Below are 23,571 nucleotides of genomic sequence, written 5' to 3' on the forward strand. Positions count from 1 at the left end.
GCAAAAGTTTTATTTTGACTGAACTAGCTTTCCAACTCATCAGAACTCTACAGAGAATTTAAAAAAATCTAAAATTTTAAATGCTTTGCAATTTCTGCACAGCACTTCATGATGAGCTTCAGATTTGAATGTTGGCCGGGACAGAATTACCACAGGAAGGCACATGAAAAATGTCTTGTGTCTCTGTTAGAAAAGAAAAACCAACAACTTTTCATAGCTATAAACATCTGATATGTTTTAATAGATAAAATGCTGAATTTGGGCATTTAAATGGTTGGCAAGATGAGGTGTAGCATGAAGAATGGGATTTATCCAGGGGAACATGGTCAGTGGGATTTCCTGAGTAAGAGCACTTACGCTGTTTGGAGCAAATACTACTCACAGCTGATAAATAAGTCAAGTGAAATGTTACATTATGAATGACAAAAAGAAATTCACATTGCCTTTATCCCAGGCCTTTCAGAGACAAATGAGTAGGTGCCATGAAATAGAGGATTGGAAAGGGATATGCAAGCTGAACGCTAGCAGGTCTGCACACTTAGGGAATTGATCTATATTTAAATCTATTGCTACAGTTATTTAATATCTGTACATTTCATAATTTTTCTGCTTGTAGCTAACATAGTATTATTAAGCTGTGAAGCCTAGATCAGTATTGTATCTTTCTGTTTCTACATAATTTGGTTTATTTAAAATTTACTGTTGAGTAATTCCTCCTATATATGGTGTATTGAATCAATGTCACAAATGAAGAATTTGGGCATGCCACAGAATTTCAAATATGCATTATAAGAGCATATTATATACATATTTCAGTGGTTTATGTGCATAATGATAGGGGAAAAAATAGCCGTGTATACATTTCATTGCGGTGAGTATCTACGCATTTGAATTGCATTCATTCAAAGGCAAACCACAGCCTCAATGCTTGAACTAAAAATACTGTAAGAAACTATTTTCTTAGTGTGTCCAAATGTACTGTCCTCTTTGTCATCACCTCACATGTCATCTTTGCATACTGTGCACTATGGCAATGCAACTCTTTGTTATTTCCTTGCCAGGAAGTGATGCACCAGACAATAGCTTGTTATTATTTATTTCCTCGGCTGGATGTGAACTACTGACCCTAAGACTGTAACTACAGACCTTCCATGGTCCACTTAATTAGAAGTACTATTAAGAGAAAAAGTAGGGGGAAAAATATCAATGATTACAAAAAGCTTGTAAGATTACTTCTTTTCTCAGATGACTTGTTGATACAGAAAAAATGCCTCCTGATAAAACACTCTTATTTGTGAAATCCTTCCATTATACTTCATGTTAGATTCAGACGTTCTCTGCTTTTTCTCCACTGATTTGGGATTTTCAGACTACTTTCTATGTGGAAATACCCTGCCTCAAGAAAAGTGTCTTCTCAGACCTGCTCAAGGTGTAGAGGGAAAGACTTGCTTCCCTCATGTGTACACACAGAGAACTCCCTACTCTGTATCCCATCAGGAAAGCCCTCAGGGATTTTACATTTCTGCTTTGCTTTCTGGCACCCTTTTACACCTACATCTGAGCCAGAGGATGATCATCAACAGACCATCTGTTCCTGGAGCCCTGCTCTTGGCTGCTGATAGCAAGCAAGAGTTGAGGGTTTGCTACTTTTTGCTTCCCCTGAAGTGGATCGATGATCGCTGATCATCTTTCCTACAACATCTGTCACCATCCCTGAACCTCTACGTAATCCATGGGGGTTGGTGCTTGCCCAGTTCCCCTACTGTCTTCATCTCTATCCTTATGGAAGGGACAGTGTCCCACCTGGTTCTATGTACCCAGGTATCAGATCTCTGCTTTGCCCAGCTGCCCTCTGAAGGAACTCAGATGCCACAACAGCTTGAGGCTGCAAAAGCGGGGCCACCAGTAAGGTTTCCACCACGCTGGGGGATGCTTAAATCTCTGTATGGCAGCCCAAGGGGAGGTTCCCCCTGAGCCAGATTTCTCAGCGGTGAAGCCATTCAAACAGCTGCTAGATTGTCATATGCAATGTGCATATTTATTTGGTTTGGAGAGACGGTCCCTACAATTTATTTTTCTGTGTATATGTGTACATGTGTAGGTGTGTACTTATCTCTATGTCCTCTTATCTCTAATTTATCTTTGCATTTATATTTATATTTTTACATACACGTGTATGTGTAATGAACAGAAAAGATACAAAGGGACAGAGCTAATACGAAATTATGTCCCAGTCTCTCATGATTTTATTCTGTTGGATATGGGAAAAGCAGAAGCCCCAAATTGCAGGATGAGTGTAATAGGTAGCTACTGGGACAATGATGATGAAGGAGCCTTTGCTCTGCTGTTCCAGAAGACATCTATGATCTCAGAGAAGTGAAAATTTTTACTTAGGTATCAAAACAGTATAAAGGTCCCTCACAGGTTGGAAGATCTTGGACATGGGAGCTAAATTGCAAATAAGAGCTCACAATCAGAAGATGGGGATGGAGTTACTATACACAATGAGACATCAGTTCTGACTGGCTGCCATTTTCCAGCAATTGTAAGAAAGAAGTGGAGTGCCAAAATGAGGTTGGGATTTTTATGCAGAATTAAGGGCTTTTCCTGTGGACAGCAGAAAAGTTGGAACTTGTTATCTACAACTTACAGTGGGAAATGTTATCTACATTTTCTATGGAAAATGTGATATCAATTATGAACCTCGATATAAGAGCATGTTTAACAGAGAAGATGTGTAGAACCTGTGATTATAAACACTGAAGATGGCAAGGGAGGGCACATGAAGAACAGCTGCTTATTTAATTTTGAGTTAATGGGCATAGGTGTGCCTGAGGAATGAGTGAATGTGTGAGCAATGTTTGTGGGTGGAAAAGAGTGGAAGGAAAGGAAAACAGGTGTGGAATGAAGGTGTGTGAAATATGTGAGCATTGAAATGTGTATTATGTATATCTGGAGAAGATATAGATGAGACAAGGGACAGACGTAAACCTTTGTAGATATAGCTTTACATATAATGTGATTTATTGCCATTTGTGCAGCTTGATTATAATATACACTGCAAGCATTGAATATTAAAATAGACCTTTATCTATTTTAAGTCAAGATCTTCTGTGTTATTACCTGTTCCATACTATGCAGGATCTCTTTGTTTGGCAGAGTGGTTTCTTTCCGTAACCCAAACAAGAGATATGCTGTGGTGCACCAGGTTCTCTGTCCCTTTTTTTTTCTTTTACCCTGTCACACTTTATGAAGTATGACAGACATTGAAGAGGAAGGAAAATGAAAGGGAGTGAGCTGCAATACAGGCCTGGGAGGGTTTCATTGCAGGGTAAGGATGGCACAAAATGCATTACAAATTAGTACTTTGGCATGAAAACTACAGTGACCTTTTCAGGTTCTTCTCTTCTTGCCTTTTAATGTTACTCAGAAATAACCCCTGGCTCCCGAATGCTTTGTTCATTTCCTCACAAGGAATGGGCAGAAGGATGAGGTAACATCCGAGGAAGGGTACTGTTCTGGCCTGGAGAATAATTGAGAGTTCCTGCCTGGCATCTCGGCATGAATGCACTGCAGACAGAGGGAGTTTCTATTCTTGTGAGGCAAGTGCTAGCCCTATCATTTCCTACTGGTTCCTGTAGGCAGCTATATTGGCTGGACTCTTGGAAGCAGGTTTTTCAACACCTTTATTCATGTGCATTTAAGAAGCTTCAGCTCCTAACTGAAGCTAATGATTTTTCTAGATACAGACAGCTTAAAAGTTAGATCTGAAGTCTAGGAACATTTTAAATCTAAGTTTTTTTAGCACATGTTCTCACATTTAGCCTACAAACTTTGTCCAGGCAGAATCTTGTTCAAGATTTAGGAAGAGGCAACCTGCCACTTGCAGAAGCAGCTACAATGCACCTGAAAATCTTGTACCTCTCCTTTACATAGTAGCATATGCATCTTCAACTGCTTTCATAATGAATCCATGAAATCCAGGACACACTGGACATACAGCTCATGTTTTACATGGAACATGTGCATCATAATTCTCCCTGAGAAACTGCAACCCAGCCAAGTCCTTTTCTGGCTCTAACTTGGAGCAATTTGCCAAAGTTAAGACAAGAATTTAGTTGAAGGGCTATTAGCTGAATGAAATGTTCCACACTCAATCTTGCCATTTCCCCTCTTGCTCACTGCTGTCTTGAGCTCCCTGCCCCCTTTTTGCTGCCTCCATGGTCAGTCCCACACCGTTTCAGCAACCTCTGTTTACAGGTTCTTCACTGAAGCTTGATCATCTTTTGGGACTCCAGAGACTGATGAGGAAGAACTAGCCCATGTCGGAGGGCAGTGCTGTACATATCCTTAGCAGGGTTAATTAGATTTGGTGGATTATTATAGCATCCTGGCTCTACTGCTTCAAGGTATTATGAACTAGCCTAGTGTCTTGGCATGGTGCTGATCTGTACTTCCATTGTGCTAAGGTAACTTAGGGAAGGTAATTTCTGAAACAAAATATCCAATTTCCCAAAATGTTAATATAGACATGGGCCATTTGAGAATACCTATGTTTGCTAAACAAAACCTCTGAAAATCTGGGAGATATACTTGAAAATAATAGAAACTGCAACCACCAACAAATAGCGTTTGTACTGTGCCTTAACTTTGCCCTCTTTGAAATACTCCTTAAAATCATATGTAGCACACAAGCAGCACCTTGCTCCTACAGATAGTGCTGAACTCTTGGGATCACATGAAACAGCCTGTGGTGTTTGCTGAAGTAAACTCTCTGTTGAGAGGAGCTGATCTAAACATAAGCTGATATGCTTTTGATGATGAGATCTACAACCTCACATTTGCTAAATTTTACACCTTTACAACATTTTTAATCTACTACACCTTTGTCCTCAGAGCTTCCTACACCACTTTGCTTTCATCACTAAACCCACCTATTACTCTCATATCACCTCTCACCGCTGCAAGTAGCCCTGGTAAGAAGACTACAGTTTACTACCATTGAAATAACCTACAAAACATAGGCAGAAAGTCAGATCTGCTCTATTATCTATACTGCTTCTCTCCTGCACTGCTCTTGGATAACCACTGGTTTGTGGGGGATGGGGTGGCAGAGAAAAGCCCAAAAAGTCAGGAGCAAAAGTCCTCTAATTTCCTGTGCTTATAACCACGCTGCAGCAATTAATGTTCATAGAGATGTAACTTAAAACGGTGAATGCAAGTGGAACATAATTGGAATTGCAATATAATCCCTGGCAGGGTATTGCCAATTTCAGGGGGCTGAGTTAAGATTGTTTGAGAATATATTGTTAGCTCCTTTCCTAGTTTTCAGAAGTTTATCCTGCAGTATCTTAACTCTTTATGTCCAGATTTTCAAAGGTTTAGCTGAAGGCAGCATCCTGCAAAGGCATGGAATACCACAGGCCAACTTTTAACCCTGTTTTAATTAAGTTTTGGGGAATTTAGTTCTAAATGGTAGCTGGAACTCTGCTCTGCTGTCTCTAGCAGGCTCAGGTCAAATCAGACACAGCTGCTTTCTGCTCTACAGCATGGGGTTAAGGGACCAGGCTGAGATGTCAAGCAAGCCAGATGTACAATTTTCCACTCTCCTTCATCCGAGCATGGATACAGCATGACTTCGGTGATTCGTGGGGTCTCCAGCACCTCTCCTCCATCATCTTTTAAGGCTCTGCAGCAGACCCCCGTCCCTTCCCCGTGTCCCTGTGCACATCCAGATTGCTCAGCACCTCCGAGGCTTTTCGGGCGGGCACTGGGGGATGCACGACCCAGCGAGGGGCAAGGATGGCTCCCCTTTTCCTTCATCCCCCCACGGGGCCGTGGCAGAGGCACAGGCCCCGAGGCAGGGCAGGACGGGCCCCGACGGGGCCTCAGCCTCCTTCCCCCGGCCCGGGCGGAAGGCTGCCGCCCTCTCCCAGCGCCGACGTGCCTGGGTCCGGGCCCGGCTTCCGCGGGGCGCCGCCCCGGCTCAGCCCCGCTGCTTCCCCCGTGCCCCGCAGAGCGGGCCGGGGCGGGAGGGCTCCGCGGCCCCGGCGTGGGAACGGCCGGGCGGGGCGGAGGGAGGGAAGATGGCCGGGGCAGGCGCCGGGCGGGAGGCGGCGGCGGGGCGCTGCTGAGCGGCGGGGCGGGGGCGCTCGGGCCGGGATCGGGGGCTGGGAGCCGCGGCGGCGCGGGGCAGGTCCCGGGCGGGGTTAGGAAGCGCGGCGGGGCTGGTCCCGGCTTGGAGCGGGGCTGGCGCGGGGGAGGATGAGCTCGGCGCGGCGCAGCCGGAGCCGCCCGAGTCCCGCTCCCTGCGGGGCCGCCTGTTAGTGCTGGAGGAGGAAGAGGAGGAGGAGGCGGCGGCCGGCCGCGGCCCGGGCGGGACTGGAGCTGCCCCGGCGGCGGGCGGGGAGCGGGTTTCGGCCGGAGCGGGGCGGCGGCGGCCCGGCGGCGGAGCGGCCATGCCGTGGCTGAGCGGCGGGCGGCGGCGGCGGCAGCAGCAGGCGGCGGGACAGGGCGGCGGGCCGGCGGCGGGCGGGCAGCGCGGCCGGGAGAGCTCGGAGCTGCCGCTGCCCGCCGGCTGGGAGGAGGCGAGGGACTTCGACGGGCGAGTCTTCTACATCGACCACAACACCCGGCAGACCTCGTGGATCGATCCCCGGGACAGGTACGAGGGAGATCCCGGGGGAAGGAGGGATCGAGCCCGGTTCACCTCGCTGGGCGCCGGGGCCGGGCCCGTCGGCGACATTTTCCTTCCCCCGTCCGCCGGGAGGGTGTGGGCGGTGGGGCCGCCGGTGCTGCTGCCGGCGGGGCGCTTCGAGGCTTCGCCCCGCAGCGGGACGGCGGCCCGGGGTGGGGGCTCTGCCACACTGCTCCTCCCCGGCCCATCGTGGGGGGACCTGAGGGGGAGAGCCCCTACCCCTGCCGCTGATGGGTTTGCCGCCAGCCGCCTTAATGTTAAATTAGATGTAGGGGAAAAAAAAAAACAAAACAACAAACAAAAAAGCAGCAAACAAACAAAAAAACCCTGAGGCTTCCCGCCCCGCAATGGGTGCTCTGGCCAAGCATGGTCTCAGTGCAGGGGGAGATGGGGAGGCAGGAGCGGTGACACCGCCCGTGTTTGTACTCGCCGCATACCGGAGCAGCCCCGCTGTAACCGAGCGGCTTGGCCATCCTGATTTATTAGCCGGGCTGAACTAATTGGCAGCAGCAGGCTGGAGGCATGCTGGAGTAATTTGGTAGATTACCTCCTCATAAAAGATAACGCTGCGTGGAGGTAAGCAAACCGGGAAATTCCTGCAGTTAATTTGACAAATACGCGGTCTGCTGCAAATTAGCAGCAAAAATCTGCTGCTGCGTGGTGTTCGGGGCAGCGTCTGCACGGCCCGGCGGTGCTGGGGACACCGAGTTAGGCCTTTTCTTCTCGTTTAGGGTAAATAAATATGGGCAGGTCTTACGGCTTTTAGCAGAACTGCGTTATAAGCAGTATTTAAGCGTCGCAGCTGAAATCTGGTGGAAACGTGGGCTCCCTTTTGCGGGTGCTGCCCGGTGAAAGCGACCTCGCTTTAAAGCGTTCACCTAAAAATTTCCACGCGGAGTTGTTGAACACAAGTGTCAGTATTCTAGGTGTCTGCGAAATAAGAAACATATGTCTCTGTGTATACTTTTCTATATTAAACAATGTTTTTATAGTAAGTGAAAGTTGGACAAGGACAGTTTGAACCTCAGCCAGAGCTACCTTGCCAGAAGTATGCCTGGAATGTTAAGCAGGCCACAGAAACATTTAAGCACAGTCTGGGTTAAAGACTGTAGTAATTTGAGAGATTCCTGTAGTCTTGCACGACGATACATAACTGTTTAAATGGCCTAAATATTTACCTACCGGATCAAGATCTTTTGTCTCGTTATTTGGACGTACTTATGCATGCACATATTCTTTTGCTGAGGTATTAAATTCTTTTTGTTTGCTTTAGATAGCAAATTTTTCTACATTAAAATGCATACATACGTTGTTAGCTTAATAGTTGTTAGCACTTAATAGTGCGTTGTAAAGGTAACTGATGACACCACGATGTGTCTGTTGTTTCTCTGCATGTCGTCCTTTCCATTAAATTTCAGAGTATGAAGTTTTGTCTCGTAGAATATCTTCCGTACAAACAATAACAGAAGAGATTTAGCCATTTACTACAGTGTTAAAATTGAGTCACTGTTCAACTTATATAGTGTTGCTAAAATAATGACTCCATGTTTTGAAGAAATAATTGAAATGCCTTATGTTGCTTGGAACTTTGTCTAAATATTTCACACCAAGGTTTAATCGTAGAATTATTTTTCACATTGGTTAAGAGCAAACTGAGAGACATTTACGTTGGGGCTGATAGAAAAGACATGATGGTTTCATGAGCGTGTTATCAGTAGTTTGTACAGAATTCAAGTAGCAGGAGCTAGTTCTGTGCCTGCAGAGTTGATCTCTGGTTGGGAATAGGCTACTTTTGTTATTTTAGTGAGATGCCTGGGTTCTGCATAGTGGAAGGTGACTGGTCTTTTTGGGTTTCATTGCAGCTATTCAGATTCCCGTGGGCAGCAGCAAAGTAGCAAAGGATCAGGTTTAGTTGTTTGCTGCCAAAGTTTGTGAAAGAAAGGTAAGAGTAGCAGTGAAATGGTACCGAAGCTGTATTTTGGTAAAAAGTGGTTTAGGTGGAGGGCAAAATAACCTGCTTGCAGCGTATGTACCTCAGCTTTATGAGTTTGGCATGGAGTGACAGAGTTCAGCCCCCCATTTCTGTGTTCAAGTGGTTTTGTTTCTGTCCAGGAGGAACTGGACTAAGTAAGACCTCGGGCCCTGCTGCACTTGATCAAAGGCTCTGAGGATCAGCACCTCCAAGCTTTCCTATGGGCAGTAGTCTCTAAGCATCCCCACAGGCTCCTCTTTCTGTGTAGCTGGCACTCAGTAGTCTGTTTTTCTTTTCAGCATTCCTCCTGAGATTTCGCAGCCTTTTGTGTAGTTTGGCTAGTGAATTTGATTTGACGAAATTATTTGATTAAAATCCCCCCACAAAACAAAACAAAAATCCCTTCTTTCCCCCACTCCCCCAGTGTTTTCCCATTGAAGCCAAGAAGACAAAGAAATGCTAATTGGAGAAGTTGAGGTGAGAAATGCACTGGATAAAGGATTTAGGAGTTAGGGAAAGAGAAGATGATGAGGGCAAGGGAGGCCAATCAAAATTATAAGAAGTAAGGGATAAAGGACTCAGAAATGAGTACCTTATGGTATTCTGTAAGAAAAAAGAGGTAGAAGAGTGATAAAATGAGCAGATTTGAGAAGGATCTTCAGTATCAAATCACTGGTTAGGTTCGGGAAGATACTGTCTTGCTCTGTGTGTATTGTGTGTAATGAATAGATTGGGGACAGTTGTCTTGCAGATCCTGTAGGTCTTGGAATGGAGCTCTTCAGTGCACGTTTTCATCTCGTGGTAGTAGCTGTCTTTTATCTTAATAGATTGTAAGTTCTTTAAGGCAGCGAACTGCCTTTTTATCTTGCGTTTGCACAGTACTTGCTACATTGAGATTCTGGTCAATAACTGGAGATTGTAAATGATCTTACAAAGGACTGACTCTGTTTGTGGTTGATACTGATGATCTTGTGGCACCAGGGATCTTATTACTCTTGCTGTTTGGTACAAGACTCTTTTCAAGTTGATTAGAACTCAGCCAAAATTCTTGGAGTGTGGCAGAAGCTTTTCAAGCTGGTGAGTCTTGCTAGATTTGCTCTGTGGGGAAACTTCAGCTAAAATACAGTGTTGTTTTTCTGGAACAAGTCTAGGGGAGAGGGAGTGTTTCCTTCAACTTCTTAATGTGAGTTGTCTTGTTTGTTTAAAGATTTAAATCATGTTTTGGAGTGAGGATTTTAAACTTCTAAGGTGTGGAAGTGTTTTTGCATAGAGAAATCATCTATTTGGACCAGTTTGTAAGCAATTAAAAGATCAGTATGGGCTGGGTAAAGACCTAGGTTTTAGCAGATGGGTTTGCAGAAACTTCCTGCAAGCTGGACTTCTGGTATGGTAATTGAAGTCCGGGAGCTTTTCTGTCCTGTGTCCTCATTAGCATCTTAATTCTGAGGCCTAGAAGCTGCATAATTTGAGCACAGGAAAAAAGCTTGGCCTTGTTGAACAGTGGGTTGGAACAAGGAGTATGGGATCAAATGGGATTGGCCCTGGAATTTGACAGAAGAAGGGGAGAAATTATGGTAGGTTTTGAAAGCAATCAGGAGCTGGGGGTAGGGAGAAGGAGGATGGCACCTGAAGCCTGGGAAGAAAAAAGTAGGTGAACTGGACTGCAAACCAGTAGGGCAGGGAAAAACAGGTAAGGAGGAACCGGTCTGGTGAAGGTTCAGGGTGTGAAGGTGTCAGCTCTTGGCTGTACAGGGAACCCCGAGGGAAAAGAAGGAACACTGAGTTTGGTTGAGGAATCTTCAGAGTGAAAAAATATGCATAAGGGGCAGCATATGAAGAAGTCTAGGTGTAGAAGGGAAGATGGTTGGAAAATAAAATATAAGAACTGTATGTGAGATATGAGGATGGGAGTCAAGAAGTATAAGATGTGCTGGACAAGGAAATTGTTGAAAAGTCGTAATGGTAGAGATTGGAAATAAGCAGGAAAGGCTAATGGACTTGAAACAAGGAATCAGCTTGGGAAAGTCACTTGACTTTCTATTACTTTCTGTTATTAGGGGTGCAGAGTAGAAGTGCCAAATAAGTAATGGGCAGAACAGTCTAGAAGTGCCAGCTGCTTTTTGCTGGACTATTTCAGACTCCTTATTCTCATAATTTATTTGATTTTAGCAAATATCTGTGTTACCCAATTTGCAACTTTTCCTGTTGAGTAAGACAAAGACAGTCTGTTACTATTGTTGTTTGCTCTTTTATGGCAAGTGGCAAAGCAAGGTGTTCAAATGCACACAAGGTGTGATGCTGCATAATATGATTTCTCTTTCCCCACTCTGGCTTTATAAAGGAATAAGAAATTGCAAGTTAGAAGCTTGAGTAAAGAGCATATTCATGTCAGATATTGAAATCTAGAAAATTCCACACCTAGTCACTTAACTACTACTTGTTTTGTATTAAGAGAGTATTTTTAGGGACAGACTATATTCTCATATATTTTCTTGCCTTATTTGATACATGGAGAGGAACAGTTCTGAGGGCAGATGGTAGTACTGTGAAGTGATGAGAATTGCTTCTGGATTTTTTTTCCCAAATCGAAAGATGGGCCTCTCTCTAGTGAGGGAAAGGATCTTTTGATGTGCCACCATGGGATAAGGTTAGAAAGTCAGTGGCCTCTTTGTCAAGGCAAGAGAATATCTCCTGGAGGATTGGAATGTATCTGTCCAGTTCACAGTACTCAGCAGTCCAAAGACAATCAGAAGCAGCATTAATATTTTTCACAAATAGCATTTTTCTGGGCTTACCTTTAGCCCCCACACTGAGAGTTGAAATTAGTGACATTCATTATTAGAATTCAAATACTTCTATTCCAAAGTATCAGAAAGATGAAGGCAACAGTGTAGTAAGCACTACTGTCATTTTTGAAAGTTTTCCTAAAGTTTGTATATGCTTTCAGATGTTTTTTGTCTACTTTCTGTTTGTTGTATTTTGATTATCAACTTTGTCAACTCATAGTTTTGTTTTGAGCTAGTGACATTTGTGGAATGGGAAGAAAACAAAGCAACTGTTGATCATTATTTCTTCCCTTTGAAAATGTTATGATGACTAGATAGATTTAAATCACATGCTGTATTTGACTATGCTGCAGGTTGTTGGTGTAAAACATAAAATGTAATCTACAGGGTACAGAGATGTACTTTTGGAGGTGTTGCTTTGAAAATGTTTAAAGAGGAGTAGAACTGTTGAAATACTAATTTGGTTGTGATTTTACAAATTGGCTTTCTAGGCTGTTAGTACCAGGCTCGCAAGAGATGAAGAAGCTTGCAAAAGGAAAAAAAAATTGCTGAATGAGTATAGATCTGAAAAATACGCTCTCCCATGAGAGCAAAAGAGCTGGATTTATTCAGTTGAAGAGGTGTTTAAGTTTTGAGTACTGTTCATAAAAAAGAGATGGAACCAGAGTCTTCAGAACTCTTTTCCTTTAGTAGGTTTATAATAGTATCTGATAGTCAGAAGTTGAAACCAGAAATATAATATAGCTTTAATAGTACGAGATATTAAATGTCAGAGTAGTTTTTCTACTCCTTTAGCTTTCTAGATGAAATTAGCTAATTCAGTTTTTCCCCCAACTTAAGTGAGCTATCACTTGGAGTCCCGTTGTTTGTGATCATCATTTTTTAATGCCTCCATTGCATGATATATCATTTGACCTGTATATAGTATATATATATAGCTAAGTATATCTTATAAGGATTGGCAGAGCAGCCAATTAGAAAGTGGAGAGCTGCTCTGTTTGGTTGTTTCTCTTGATGCACCCAGGAAGGAATCCTATTTATCCTCATCACTTGAGGCATTTGGGTCACTGCAGCTGTACCACTTCATTACCTCAAGTTAGCAGTAAGTACAGTGGACTTGATAGAATTTATATTAAAAGCATTGCATATAAAGTAATACTTGAGAACCAGATGTTTTGAATTTTCTGTGCAAATGCCAAGCCTGGATGCAGCCACAGCGTGGATGGGAAAGCTGTGCAGCTGTGCGACTGCTCTCCTGGCATGTGACTGGGAATACATGCTGCAGCATATGGTGTTGGGAAAGGGCTGTGGTACCCCGAGCCTCTCTGGGCAATCTGCACATATTTGTGCTTCAGTTCTTGTTCAGAATAATTTAGTAATATTTTTAAAGGCATGCTGTAGCTGACATTTTGTTTTGAAAGCTTCATATACATATATGCCATGATAAATCTACTTCTCTGCCTTTCATGAGGGAGATACATTCATTTTTTTTTCATCCTGTCCAGTAGGTCTTCAGACAGATATTCAACTTTATATTGTGAGTGAACCCCATGAAAATGTTTATGATTAAAAATGAATGAAGATGCAAGTGTGGTAGAGTTAATGTTAGTTGGTATTAGGTATGATTTTCAAGCTGAGTGTTTTATTAGCTGATTTATTAGTAAATACTTCTAAATTACTACTTTCTCCTCCCCTTCCCCCTTGATCTCACCTCTCTGATTTAAATGTTAAAAAAACCCCCCACCTTTTAATTTATTTTTAGATTTATGTTTCTTGGGAAAAAACAATGCCTGTATGAAGTGAGCGTTTGTGTTTTCTTGTAATTCAGCATTGTTATAAATGAGTGCTACACTTCCAGTCATTGGGTATTATAAATGTTTTTAATAGTTTCTCAGTGTCTTGGAAAGTAGAGGTGGGAGGCATCCACTGTTTCTTCCTAAGGGTGAAAGGTTTTCCTTATAGTACAATAATAGTGATTTATGGTTTGTTTAATTGGTTTTTACTAGTTAAAATACATATCCTTTGAAAATCTGGCCTAGGAAGCATAAAACTGCAAGACCTAATGCATGTGTGCTAAAGCATCGAAAAATCTATTGAGCCACTGAAACCTCACTGACAAAAAAAACACTGCTAAGAAGCTTAACATTTTGTTAAAGGTGAAGGGTTTTTTGTTTGTGTGTGTGCATGTAGTTTTTACCTCTTAATGGAATGGTTTGCAGCAATTAGATACAGAATGAAGACACCTGCCCTATTGTATTTGTGTGCATGCTAGAAAGGACTAACTTAGCACTTGTGACGTCTGTGTGTTACAGCGGCACAGCGGCACATGTTAAGAAGGGTTTCTTGAAGGGTTCTGTGACATGGTATTGGCTCTCACATATGCACTGGATCTTGTAAAATGAGAAACTGTGATCTGCTAGATCTTGTCAGTCCTTGATATTTATTGTCATTAAACAGCACCAGGCATTGTTAAAACTGGGTATTTGCATTAGCATGTCTTCTAAAGGGTATGGGGAGGGAAATGTCTGCTTTTCAGGATCTATAGTGTGTACATGTGAGAATGCAAGATTTGAAATGTCACAAGGCTAGGGCTGGGATTTAAGTTCTGTTATCTGGAGAAAAAAATCCTATTTAGGCTTGGATTCTGGTGATAAGTTTAGTTTGAGAGATAAGTTTCATGTTTTTAGCAAATGTAAATATAGTGACAACACTGTATAAACATAAGAACAAATGACTTGTAGGCAATAAAAAAATTAGAAATTTATCTGTGGCAAAGTCCTGTTAACAAGCTTCTCAGAGGTGCCTGTTAAATGTAATGTTGGTTTATAATTTTGTGTTGTTTGCTGGAAGGTAGAGCTTTGTAAAGTTGTATGTGAGGCCAAACAGAAGTATTTAGTTGATATTTTGTTGAAACAAAGTAAAATTAATACTTTTTCTGCCTACAGTTAAAAATAGAACTTCCTGAGTATCTTATCTACTGCAGATGTGACAGTTCACATTCACCAGCAAAGCCAGACAGTATTGCAGCTTTTAAGTAATCTTCAGCTTGTTTCTGGTTGAAAGAAGCAAGCTAAAGAAAACATGTGCTAGGTACTTTTCCTACCTCTCTCCCTGCCTGCTGTGGCAGGGCAGCAAGCACGCTCAGCAAGGTTTGGCAATACAGCACTCCTGAGCTAATAGTTCACTACTGCCAAAACCAGCAGTGTCCTCCCCACCAGCCACATGGTCTCACCCCTCTTGCACTGGTACCACTGCTTATCTGACCCTACAGTTAGAAAAATTAGGACATTCCCCAACCCTATGCAGTATTGAATTTGTATCTTTTTTTTTTTTTTTTTTTTTTTTTTTGAAGGTTTCATCTGGTTTAGTTCCCTAAGCTGACTTAACCTTCAGGGCAGATGGGTATTTGGGTGGTTTATGTCAATTAAGTTTGATTCAGTAAGGAATTGGATTAGGCAAAAGTGATGAGTCAGTTTAAAACCTTTGAGTAAATCCGCTTTGTGAATGGCAGTCTTGACTACTGATTTTTAAAATACTCCCACAGTAAAACAACACATTACTAAATAAACTTCAAGTTGTGTTTAAAAAGGAAGATTCACTTTTCAGGTGTAAGATGGATGCTTAAAGTCAGCAGAAGAAAAATAGGTGTCAGAGTCATTTTTTCAGTAGAGTAGCAGCACTGAAGTGGCTAATAAGAGGTGAGAGAGCAACAAGCAGCAGAACTGATTTGGGGACTGAGCCTGTGGTATCATTACCAACTTGGAAACATTCATGAAAGATTTGGTGAAGTCAGTGGTGAGTCCTGCCTTTGCTGGCAGGGAGCAAAGTTGGTATGTGAGGGAATTAGATCTAGGAGCAGTTGGGTGTCTGGGGAAGATATCGGCAATATGGTAACTTGGGGTGTGTGTGAGAGGGAAGTGAGTGTAAGGTCAGCTAGATGTGGGGAGGATCTTGGTAGTGGAACACCTCTAAGGAAGATCTCAATTGGGTGTAGAGGAGTAGGGTGTGACTGGAGAAGGGTGGAGCATGAAAAGGCATGTCAAGGTAATAACAAAAACCACTGAACAGGTATTGGAGTGACTTGAAAGGTGTTTTTGTCACCAGTGTTTGGAGCTAGAACTCATTAAAAGATCACTACAGTGCATCTGGGGAGTTTTTTAAGGGAGCTGAGTGGGTTCAAGTGGAAATTGCCAGGTCACAAAGGAGAAGGTCGTAATATTTGAATTTGATGAACAAGTTTTTTGTCTCTCTGCTTATGGAGAGGAGCGGGGACTCCAATGTAGTATTTTGCCTCGTCACCGACCCCAAGCCTATTTTGTGGATATAAATCAGTTCTTAACTAGTCATTAATAGCAAGATAATGGGGGTATAGGCTTTGCTGTGCCATGCTACAAGGGTCTTGATCTTTTCTTGAGTCTTTTCCAGATAGAAAAATTAATTTGGACTGAATACAGTGAGAATGTGCAAGACATGATCTGCCACTTTTAATGGCCCATTGAATGGTTTGAGTCAGTCATTTAATACAGCCACCCTCCTGGCAAGGCTTGCTCTAGATATATGTTGCATGACCCAATAAGCTGGGATATTTCTCAGTTTGTTTCTCAGCCTTCTTTTGGGTGTTGGCTGGAGTAGGAAAGGCTCTTGCATCCATTGATGAGCTTGGTGGTCTCTCCGTGGTTTGCAGGATGGAGGCAGTTCTGTGCTGTGCTGTGCTGTTAGCTCTTTGGCCCAAGGAGCTGATTGCCATCAAGGGCTGAATTAGTAAATATCAAAACCTAAAGCAGCTAGGTTTTTTATTTTTGTTTCCAATGGCTTTTTTATTTCAGTATATTTAATTGGCAATGGGACAAAAATAAAGTACAGTGATATCAACACCCTTGAACCAAAACAGACAATCAAAGGCTGTCTTTTCATAGAGCTCTGAAAAAGTTTTTTTCACGATTAAATATCTATAGAGAATCCTGTTGAAACTATTTTGATTTATATTGTACTTAGGGTTAAGCTCTTTCGCACACAGAGTGCTTACGATTCTTTTTGGCAAAATGCAAAATTTGGTATCAAAGTTGAAAATGCTTTGATACCAAAGCATATTGAAAAAAAATTTGAAAAAATATTTCAAAATAGATTTATTTAACACTTTGGATTGCAGTTTAAACAGCTAAAAATAAGACTTTAAAAAAAAACTTAATGCACAATGCTTTCTTAGAAAGAGTGGTCTATCCATGTTTGGGAAGGCAGCTGAAGTACTGCATAATTATCTAATTCTATAGCATAAACAAATTGTGACACACTTCTCAAAGGTGGATACAGTCCAGAGTTACTTGACTTGAACAGCACTTCCATGAGTGCTTAAAAGAGAATTACAGAATAAAAAGTAAACTACATTTTTTTTTCTTTTTTGGCAATGTAGGGATAATTAGTAGATGGAAAAAGAAGTGCATGTGTTTGGAAATTACTGTTTAAACCCTTGTGTGTTTTCTTCTTCCCCCAGATTACATCTTTTGGATAAGACTAAGACTCACAGTATTAAAGATATGAAAAGGCATAGGTAAAAATCCCTGAACTCCAAACTTTAGAATAAGTTAACCACAAAACCCAAGAAAAATTGATTTTATGACTATCATGGTTTTTGAATCATAGGCCAATTTTAGTAGTATCTAAGTGGTCTCTAACATTATAATTGATGGTTAATGCAAGTTAACCTGATGATCATCTGTTATGAACTATAGAAAACATAACTGACCTCTCTTTTATATAACAATTAAAAAAAATGGAAATGGATATAAATGGAAATGCAATAGATAATATGTCAAAATTCAGTTAAAGAACGTGGATATTCATATTGCGTATTTGTGTGCTTGTTTTCAACTGTATGCAGTGTACTGATTGACAAAAAAAAGTGTACAGTAATTTGTGTTGGTTTGAGTTGTCTTATCTTTGCTCTTCTGCCAGCTCATAGTTTATTCAAGGAAAATCCTAGTGGTGCTCTTGTGGTTATGGATGTACTGAGATTTGTGATAACAGGCACCATGTGCTCAAGACTCTGCACTGGTGTTTGAATTCCACTTCAGTGTTCAATGTAGCTGCTGAGTTGGGACAATTAAATTATAGAATTATTTGTTTGGAAAAATATTTACTAGTACCAGCTTGCAGAAGGATGGTTAAAAATGCTTTCCTTTTGAAATGATGGACTCATTTCTTGCGTGTCTTTGAGATTCCTGTTGAGTAATCAAATACAATCCTTGCCTCAATACCCCTACACCTGTGAGCTTCCAGTGTCTTCATTTGATAATGCTTCAGATGGCGAATTTTTCTTTTAGAAATACTTTGAAAATTAATTGTAGCGTACTTCTTAATTACAGTTGGATTTTGATGCTTCTGTCTTGTCTGTATGGCAAAAGATGTCATTTTAACTAAATCTCTGTTTCACAAAGATTTTTAAAAAAATGATTTTCTCCAAAAGGAAAGGAAAAGCTTTTTAATTAGAAATGGTGAGTTATTTTTGGATTAGCTGCATTTTGATTCTGATTGGCTCTAGGGGAACTTTGAGAAGTCATAAGGAGGAATATTTATTGTGAAAACTTCTTGATTTCACATAGTTCTCAAGCCATGGAAACTGCACTTCATGCACTGTCCAGTATTTCAGTGTACTTGTTTATAGCCAGGACTTCAGAAAGCGGTGACCCTCCAGTTACTGCTTTACTACAAAGTAGCTACAACGTATATGGCAGTTCAAGACATAAGTGATTTCTTAAGCCTCTTGCCCTAGTCAAGGAGAGCACAGAGACAGAATGAGAGATCCTTGGGCTTGTATTCATTCTTGCTTTCGTGCTCTTTGTGTTTAATAGTTCTTTGCGTATTGGGTCTCATGTACTGCTTCAGGTAAACAACTCCTTGGTTTCTCATAACACCATGTAATGCACTCAATTTAAGAAGCATATTCTTTGATCTTAGTGAATGGCTGGTTTCAGCTAAGTTCCTTGGAATTAATCTGCTGTGTGAAGTATGATAACTGTTCTTGAAGTGTGTTACTTCATGTCTTCTATTCAGGAAGATGATCATGTTGTTGACGGAAAAAATTAAGTGCATACTTGTGTTAAGCAGAGTTAAAGTGGTAGGTTGGTATTTTTTGTGTTCTGTATGGGTTGATTGTTTGTTCTGTTGTGCTTTTTTTTAATAGGGTATAACTACATTTTTTTTCCCCAAGAAATCCCTTTAATTTTTGGTTTAAAAAGAAATCTTTCCCTTTAGCCTCTTTTTCAAAGTAAAATGTCAGGATATCTATGATCAGGCTGACTCTTGGATCTGATAGATTGATGGTGCAATGAAGAGACTGTATTTCCAGTTTCAGGAATTATTTTCTTACTGTAAAATAAGCTGCTTTGCAAATTCCTGGTCATCTTTTTTAGTAGTTTTCTGTATGCACTTCTATGAAGTTTTGGTGAAATGTTACAAATTTCTTTGGTTAAACATAATAGAAGGCTTTTGGAGCAAAGAGCCCTTTTAGTCCATGAGCAAGTGTCCAAACACAAATGTGTAGGAAGGAGTATGTGAATGTTCTGTCATTTAATCGTCTGAAATTTTAGGCAGCTTAAAATCTACAATATTTGTTTACAGCCATAGTCTTAATACTGCTATTAGTAAAGATTCTGATTTTGCATCTGGAAGGTTAGAGCTGAGAAATGTTGTGGGAAGTGATCTGTGGAAAATTTGCAGTGGGTTTTAGTTTTTTTGTTTGTTTGTTTGTTTGTTTTTGGTTTTTTTAAGAAAAGGCGTAGTAGTGTTTCCTGTCTTTGACTGTGAATGTCACTCAGAACCTCCTTACTCCTTGTACTGAGTATTTAGGGATTCAAGGGTGTTTTAGGGAATTACCAGCTTCCTTAATTCTTAATAAGTGTTCAGAAACAGCTTGTGGGAATTTTGGCACAAATTTTGATATCCCAACTTTTTCTCCTCTAGGAGTGTGTTGTATGTCTATTAAAAAAAGTCATACTTTTCCCAGAAGGACATCGAAAAAAACCCACTTGAATGTTTCATTAAGCTTAGATGTAAACCTGTTTTCAAGCTAAGCCAGGTTGTAGGGTGTCTATGACTTAATAAATGGCAGAACAGCAGGTGATTCATGTGGATGAAGATATATATGAATATTTTTTTAAAACCAATTGCTCATAAAATTTGTCACAGTATTCTGGAAATAGGCTAAATAAGACTCTAGTGATTGTGGAAAGTATTCCATTTGTGCAAACTTCTCCCACTGAAATATCAAATGACTCATATGTAGAGTGAACTCTCTTGTACCAGAGGATGCCGTAGTATCCTCTGTTAGGGAAATTACTTCTGGAAATGATCTTGGAGATCTGTCCATGCCTGTTCAGGGCTTCTGTTTGGTTACAGATGTTGTAGCTGATCTTGTTCTCTGGACATCTGCCTGCTAGGAGTGAGATGTGTCCTCTGTTTGGTCTCCTAATATCTGCCAAACAGCCCTAAGGCAATAACATGCTCTCATTACTATTGACAGGACTTGCTTTGGATCCTTGAGTTAAAGGCTTTCTCTCTATCTCTGTTTTCTGATTTGTACAAAGATTTTTGGCTATTACCCGTTTCTCCTGGAAATAATATCTTCAAGGGAATATTGATTATTTTTTAACTCTAACACCTGACATATAAGGGGTTCAGAAGTTTCAAAAAGTTTTGTTGTTTTAAAATACAGCTGCATCATTTTATCATTCAAACATACTGTAATAAATTTCTGGAATATCTCCTTTGGGGTAATTACTTTTGGTATATGAACATCTGGAGTTTTTGAAGTTGTATACATGACTGTTTGCCCACATGGTTCTTAAGATGTTTGTCTTGTTCTTTCTGAACTGAATTGATAAAGAAAATCATGTTCATTTTTTACCTTAATCACAATTGTAAGTTTCTTTTCTTAATATTTATAATCTGTGGAATATTTATAAAAGGCTTTCCTGTCCCCTTTAAAATATAAATAACCCTGTGTCCAAAACTCTGGTTCCGCTAGGAACACCCCAAAACTGTAGATAGTGTCCTGATTGTGGAAAATTTCTTCCCACTCTCCAGTCCATGAATAGCGTTCTTTAAAATGCAAGTCTTTTGAGATCATGTGTTCATTTTTCTGTCTTTGGCCTTTTTATATATGTGCTCAGAAGCTTATTTTTGAAGTGGATGAAGATTTTAATGCTAATATCTATATCCAGATATTTTTAGTTTTCCTATAAAGGAAAAAAAAATTCCTGAGATGTTATACAGACTAACAGACTTTTAACGTAATGTTAGTACATGATGTTAAAAGTGAATCAGTTCCCCTTTACTCTGATTTCTTTCTCAAATTAGGAATACATTTTTTTCCTCCCCAATAATGAAGGTGGTCAGTTGCCCAGACTTTTACAAGAATGATTTTGAAATAGTTGTGACAGCACTTTGGGAGAATTTTTGAATGTTGCTACAGATACTACATGTGGTAGAATTTAAAATAAATTAATTTTGTTGGGGTTTGGGGGTGTTTAAATGTTTGGGGTTTTGTTGTTTTTTAGGAGAGGGAAATCTGTGTTATGAATAAAGTGCTAATACAGGTTATTTTCCTTGACTCCACATTTTGCTCATTTTATATACTCGCTGTATGCTAGGCAGGCACACTTTTAAAATGTTGGGATTTTTTTTTCATGGCAAAAATAGCTCGCAGCTTATTGAAAAACAAGGCAGACCTGTGCCTCAAAATCCAAATGAAACTGCTGCTTGGATGAGGCTCTAAAGAGGGCATTTATATGTTGTGGAATGAATGGCATGTCTGCGCTAACTCCCGCAGGCCGGATATTTCCAAGGTATCAGACAGAGCTGTATATACTGCACTCTTCCCCCTTTGGATCCAAAGGTTTCTCCCTTGGCAAGGTCTGAAGGACCCCTGGCCTTAGTGGGGAGGATGAGATGGGGAGTGGGAACTCGTGGGGGGAAGGAAAAATGAGCAAGGTGACTGTATGTGTGCATTTGACTAATGTTATATATATATATATTTTTTTTTTTTTTTTAATTTTCCACCCAGACTGCCCTCCTTGTACTTTGTGAGCTTGTGTTGTTTTTCTAATCATTGTTCTTTGAACAGTGTAGTTAGGAATTTCCTGTTCACGTTTTACTACAATGGTTTGTTTAAAATGATAGACCGCAGTCTTTCCTGACCTAAAACTAGATTAGCCTTGAATGTCGAAAAGAAGTCAGACAAATAAAGAGGATAGGCTGTATTTGCTTATGTCATGGAGAGAGGCCTTTTAACCACGGGCTCAGTTGTATCAAATACCACAAGTCATGTTTCTTAAATATTTATTAAAACAAATAAACACAGTTATTGTATGAACTGGCATGTCTCCAGATTTCTGTCTCTGATTCTCATGGGTGGGTCGCCTTTAATCAGGAGAAATACCTTTAGTCAAGACTCTGAGTGTCTACTGGATTGCTGAATCCAGCCTTACCTCACTTCTCCCCTCTCCCCTGCTTTGTTACATTTTTAAAATGCAACAAAATAAAATAAGCCTCAGCAAAGTTGGAAGTTTTAAAATACCAAGCAACAAATTATCAGGAAATACATTGGGAATGTATCTACTTTTTCTTGATACATGTGGTGCCTGTGGTAAGGAAGGTTTAGTATAGTCTTTGTATGTATTGCCATACATTTGCTTTCAAATTGTTGGGGAAAAAAAAATCTCCCAAGCCCAGCACTGTTAGATGTACAAGGAATTGCAGCATCCTTATTATACAATTTATGTTTAATTAGGGCAGGTTCCTTGTATAACACTGCTAATCTATGTAAATAGCGCACACCTCTATTGATGGAACAGTGCAGGTAATAAGGCTATTGATTTTTATCTGGAAAGAGATAAAATTTCAATTAAAAGCAATATATGACCTCCACTTTGGGTTTTTATTTTACAGAAAAAATACTGTATCATAAATTATCTTATGGCGTGGCACAAAAGTTTTAGTCAGTTTTGGAGGGATGGTTTATTGGCCTGCCTGAGTTGGCTACTGCAGTTATTACTGACAAATGTCAAACTCATCAATATACACTTTTATACAATGCTCAGGTATTTTTAATGCAAGAATGTCTGTGAACATGTGCATGTGAAATTTTCAAGCTGGAAGATGTCAGATTTTTAAGGTTGTGGAGTCTCTGGCTGATATGACACACAGGCATGTCATTACAAGGGTGTTGCCAGTTAAAATACTCAGCTGTTATGGTATTTCCAGCTTAGCATCTAACTTTGTTCCACCCAGCAAATAGTCACATAAATAGGACTAGCTGTGGATTTTTAAAGGAAATATTTAATGTATTTTTAAAGAAAATAACATTTGGAAGGGAAAATATTTGGGTAGCTTGTCTAGGGTAGGGGAGGGAGATGTCTTGCAGAGTACAGAGTTTGATGTGCTGAAGAAGCTCTTAGTAAACGTTAGGTGGAAAGTGTTATCATTTACAGAAATCAGATATTTCTGTCAGTACCAGAACTAATGAAGCCTGGTTACCTGTGGGGTGTCTTACAGCTGGTTGACTTTGGTGTCTGGGAAGATGAAAGTTCTGCTGGATGTCTTTTGCCTCGTGTTTGAGGTATTTGCACTCACTTGTTACTGAGCAGATTTTCTGATACTGATTAGATGTGAACATGCATCTCTCATTTTCTACGAAGCCTCCTAGTTTCTTAAACTTTCACAGATACTGGAATTATCTGTGGGGTTTCCCTAAAATTTGAAGCTCATCAATAGAACAAACCCCCAATTAGACTTAGACTTAGATTAATTAATATGGTTATTATTAAAAATCACATATCCATATTTTTATAAAAAATGGGACTATGAGCCCTTGTTTTTTTGTAGTTTGGTTTTTTTTGTTTTTAAATAATCCTTTATTGTCTGCTAGCTTCCAGTGGACAGTTTTGTTTGAACAAGGAACCAGTTCCTAAAAATCCAGTGATGCTTTTACCTACTACATGATAGAAATACATTTTGAGATTAATATGCCAGATGCTGTGGTACAGGCTCGGACTACAGTTGTTCTGTAGTGTGCGTGCAATGGATGCAGTATTCACCCACAATGAAACAAAACATTAGAT

At 40.6% G+C, this 23,571-nt stretch overlaps 1 protein-coding gene across 2 annotated transcripts in view; it reads left to right on the forward strand.

Moving 5' to 3' along the window:
* The first annotated feature begins 6,537 nt into the window (after positions 1-6,537).
* Positions 6,538-23,571, forward strand: part of WWC3 (WWC family member 3) — a 94,321-nt gene continuing 77,287 nt past the window's right edge. For both annotated transcript variants that reach the window (XM_027890257.1, XM_027890259.1), the window contains exon 1: positions 6,538-6,664. The gene's annotated coding sequence lies outside the window, so the exon portion shown is untranslated. The remainder of the gene's footprint in view (positions 6,665-23,571) is intronic.

The sequence above is a fragment of the Empidonax traillii genome, unplaced genomic scaffold (genome assembly GCF_003031625.1).
Source record: "Empidonax traillii isolate 1590-97213 ecotype Southwest subspecies unplaced genomic scaffold, ASM303162v1 scaffold282:size975252, whole genome shotgun sequence".
Taxonomy (NCBI): Eukaryota; Metazoa; Chordata; class Aves; order Passeriformes; family Tyrannidae; genus Empidonax; species Empidonax traillii.